At 41.1% G+C, this 4,942-nt stretch overlaps 1 non-coding gene across 1 annotated transcript; it reads right to left on the reverse strand.

The window, feature by feature from the left end:
- Window positions 1-4,432: 4,432 nt before the first annotated feature.
- On the reverse strand, window positions 4,433-4,618 carry LOC144297755 (U2 spliceosomal RNA). The gene has a single exon (XR_013364631.1). It is a non-coding gene; the product is annotated as a U2 spliceosomal RNA (small nuclear RNA).
- Between the last annotated feature and the right edge of the window lie 324 nt (window positions 4,619-4,942).

The raw sequence follows: 4,942 nt of genomic DNA on the forward strand, positions 1-4,942 counted from the left end.
CCATTTCTGCTTGCACCTTTGATTTGGTCTTGTCAACCCCAATGGAAAGGGGCCTGGTACCACTGAACAGCTATTCGTGGGAGAGGACCTCAAGTGACAGGTGAGGTTAAACCCAATGGTGCTCAGGGCATTGGTTAGGACACACAACCTGAGCTCTTCCCTCAGTTGACCCTAACATTCCTACATCTTTTCCAATTCTGAGAAATGAATCTCTATAATGATAATAAAAACTAGGATGTCCTCACATGCCCAGCTCACCTCAAGGGTGAGATTTCAAAGTTCTCTGTGCCCTCAGCCTTTAGTCCCTCTGTAGTTACTGCTCCATCAGTCCCTAAAACTTTCTGAGCCAGAAATAGGAAGAAAACATGGGGAGGACTGGAGGCTGACTCACCTCACACTGTTGTGCTCCAGCAAGAAGTCCAAGGAGTCCAAATTTTCTATTTAAACCAAGCCAACATTACAAAAATATATTTGTCAAGGTAGAAGGAGATATGAGTTTTGTTACCGTAAATTATAAAATTTATTTATTTATTTATTAAAGATTTTGTTTATTCATGAGAGACATACAGTGAGAGAGGCAGAGACATAGGCAGAGGGAGAAGCAGGCTCCCACGGGGAGCCTGATGTGGGACTTGACCCCAGGACCCTGGGATCACGACCTGCGCCAAAGGTAGTTGCTCAACCACTGAGCCATCCAAGTGCCCCATAAATTATAAATTTTAAATATTAAGTCTATAGTTTGTTTCCTTGCCTGTATTTGTGCCTTGGGCCCAGCAAATGTCAGAGACAGACCAACCTCTCTTTTTCTGTTTTCTCACTAACTTAGCTGCTCACTAACTGCTATCGTGAGCACCTTCATAAGACAGAAATTAAAGCCCTGATTTTGCTCAGCGAAGTCTTATATTTGTATCTACTTGTGCCTTCAGAGGACAATCATTGATAGATCTAAACCCCACCAAGTAGAGAGAGTTTCAGAAAGAGGATGCTGTGATCAATATGTTTAAATCTTATTTGGAAAATGTTGTTGGTGTGAAATGGAAGAAAAGAATTCTATCAGTATTGGTTAAGGATAGGAAGCCTCAGCTGCAGCTGCAAGAAACCAAGGAACAATAAGTAGTGGAATACAAAACAAGTATGACAGCTCACCTAACAGAAAAAGTCACTTTATTGGAGGAACTTACAGAACTTTGCATTCAGTTTCATACCACCTACCTAAGAGGTAAGATTTATTTTGGTTATTTGAAGATGAGGAAATCAAGGCACAAGTAAGTCAAGTACTTATGGTATGTGAATTGTTATTATTTTTAAAGATTTTATTTATTTATTCATGAGACACTCAGAGAGAAAGAGAGGCAGAGACACAGGCAGAGGGAGAAACCAGCTCTACGCAGGGAGCCCGACGTGGGACTTGATCCCAGGTCTCCAGGATCAAGCCCTCGGCTGAAGGCAGCGCTAAACCACTGAGCCACCCAGGCTGCCCTGGTATGTGAATTACATCTCAATTTTTTTTAAAAAAAGTCATATATCACCATTTGACCAGAAGCAGTTACATAATTTTTAGGGCCCAGTACAAAAGAAAAATGTGGGACTCTTTGTTCAAATATTATGAGGAATTTCAAGATGGTGACAGTAGAGCACCAGCGCAAGCACAAGGTCCTTTTAAGCATGTGGCTCAACGTGATACCATGAAGCCAGCCACACACATGGTATAGGTGAAGCCAGACACAGATCTCAGATTCATGTTTCCAAATCAGGTATGTGATCAGTGATTCTCAAACTGGGAAACAAGTTCCTGGGGTTCCTCTGATAAGCCCTGTCTCCTCTTTGATTCCTTATCTCTCTCCGGGTGATTTCCTTCTCTCTGATCTCTTCAGAGTCACACTCCTTTAAAGAGAATGTCTTCACACACTGCTGCTTTACCTTCCATTTACTACCTTGCTTCCTTTCCCACCTGCTATGGACAACCGGATTTGGTCGGGCTTTTTCATAGTATATGGCTTCCTTGTTGCTTGAATCCATGAGTATTGCTCAGTACTTATCTCTCTGACCTCTCTGCAGCATTTGTCATAGCTGGGAACTCTTCTTTCTCCAAGCTCATATCTTAGTTTAATGACACCATCACTTCCTTGTATTGCTCTCAGGTCTCTGTTCTTGCTCTCCTTTGCAGACCCCTAGTCTGCTAGTCACACCCCAACAGTTACTATGGCATATAAGCTAACTAACATACACAGGACTCAATCTTTGGGCCCTCTTATCTTCTCTGTCTACACTATCTTCCTAACCCTACATACCATGTAGGTGCTGAGCACTCAGAATTTTCTCTTTAGTCTAGGCCAAACCTCTCCCTTGAGCTCCAGTCCCAAATCACTCTCTGTCAGTGTGGCTTATCCATTGGAATGACTCAGGCCGCTCAAACTTAATATGTCCAAAACTGGGCTTGACATTCCTTCACCACCCCAAAGCCAGTCCTTCCCTAGCTTTACTCATCTCAGTATCTAGAACTGTCATGTAAGCTCTTGCTCAATTCAGAAATGTGGAAACCATCCTCAATTTATCAGTAAATTTTATAGAAACTCTCACCAAAAATCCTATCTCAGATGTATTTGCTACTAACTATTTCTCACGATAACACATTAACTCAACTAGTCCATCAGTTCTAAATTCATTCCAATAGTCTCAGCCCTGGGTCTTCTCACTTCTTCTGTTGCTCTCCCTCCGATCCATTTTTCATATATAGCCAGAGCAACACTGTCCCATAGAAATATAACATGACCACATATGTAATTTAAAATTTTCTAGTAGCCACATTAAACTAAAGAGAAACAGGTGAAAATAATTTTGATAATATGCTTTATTAACCAAACGTATTCAAATATGTCAACATGTAAAAAAAAATATGTCAACATGTAATCGATATAAAGATTAGTGAGATATTTTACATTTTAATATAATTTTATTTTTTAATGTTTTATTTTTTTTTTTAAAGATTTTATTCATTTATTCATGAGCAACACAGAGAGAGAGAGACAGAGAGAGAGAGGCAGAGACACAGGCAGAGGGAGAAGGAGGCTCCATGCAGGGAGCCCGACGTGGGACTCCATCTCGGGTCTCCAGGATCAGGCCCCGGGCTGCAGGCGGCGCCAAACCGCTGCGCCACCGGGGCTGCCCTACATTTTAATATAATTTTAAATGAAACATTTTTTTTTAAAATTTTTATTTATTTATGATAGGCACACAGTGAGAGAGAGAGAGAGGCAGAGACACAGGCAGAGGGAAAAGCAGGCTCCATGCACCGGGAGCCCGACGTGGGATTCGATCCCGGGTCTCCAGGACCGCGCCCTGGGCCAAAGGCAGGCGCCAAACCGCTGCGCCACCCAGGGATCCCGAAACATTTTAAATACACAAAATAATGTATATTCTACACTTATAGTGCATCTCAATTCTGACTTGCCATAATTCAAGCACTTAACAGCCACATGTGGCTAGTGACTATCACACTTCAAAGAGGCAGAGTGATCTTTTTAAAAGTAAGTTGGGTTAAATATTTTATTTATTTATTTGATACACAGAGAGAGAGCACAGGCAGGCAGAGCAGCAGGCAGAGGAAAGGGAAAAGCAGACTCCCCGCTGAGCAGGGAGCCCAATGTGGAGCTCGATCCCAGGACCCAGGACCTGCGCTGAAGGGAGATGCTTAACCGACTGGGCCGTGCCCCAAAAGTAAGTTGGGTTAAGTAATCACCTGCTCAGTAACTCCTCAATGGTTTCATAGCACACTTGGAATAAAACCTAAGCTCCTCACCATGATCTCTCCACATCTTTTCAATATCTGCAACATCCTTGGGCTCTGTTTCTGTTCATTTTGCTTCAGCCACCTTGGTCTCCTTTCAGTTTTGAGAATGCACCAACTCTCCATCTCCATATATGTCTTGGCTGGCTCCTCCTTATCCTTAAATGACAGCTAAAATAGTATTTCCTCAGAGAAGCCTGCCCTACCTGTCTCTAAAAAGGTCCATCTAGTTACCATTTATCTACAGTACTCTGCTTATTACCCTCAGTGTGCTTTCTTCAGCTTGTGATTATATATTTACTAATCAGTTTATTGTCTATCTTCTGTTAGACTGTAAATTTTATGAAGGACAGAATTATCTCCAGTACTATATACCAATTCTGGCTCTAGCTGGCAATCAATAAATATTTGTTGAATAAATGAAGGTCTGCACCCTCCCCTGCACCCTCATTAAGGGAACTAAGAAACAAATTGATTTCAGTAGTGCTGTGTATCAAATGACAATAAATGCATGATAAATAAATACATTATGGTTAGAAGAGATTCTTTCCCATTAACCAAAGAAAGTTTCAAATGTAGGCAAAATTAGATTCAGTTTGTTATTTTACTTTTTTAAAAATGTTAAGCAACCTTTATTTCCCTTGAGGGGGGTGCACCGTTCCTAGAAGTACTGCGATACCAGGTCGATGCATGGAGGGAGCAAGCTTCTACTCCATCTCCTAATTCCAAAAATCCATTTAATATATTGTCCTCAGATAGAGAATGTATCAGATATTAAACTGATAAGAACAGATTCTACACTTAATCTTAGCCAAAAGGCCAAAAAGTGATATATCTTTCTTAAGAGATCTTGATTATTTATTCTGCCAATAAAGCAATTAACCTGAGGAAAAAAGTTCTAAGGATTGTGGTGCATCTGGGAAATCCTACATCTTAATATAATAACTCTGTGAAAGTTAAAACTCTTGCTCTAGGAGAGAGAACCAGACACCCCAAAACCTCTGGCTTTGAGGAAAGGTAGCTAGAAGATGGATGAATGCCCTGATCCCAACCTAGAGTGATGATCCACTTGTTCATTCATTTGGCAAATGTTTATGAATAGCAGGCATTATTCTAGGCTCTGGAGATAAAATAAAACAAACAGGCAAAAATTCC

This window comes from Canis aureus, chromosome 25, assembly GCF_053574225.1.
Source record: "Canis aureus isolate CA01 chromosome 25, VMU_Caureus_v.1.0, whole genome shotgun sequence".
Lineage (NCBI taxonomy): Eukaryota > Metazoa > Chordata > Mammalia > Carnivora > Canidae > Canis > Canis aureus.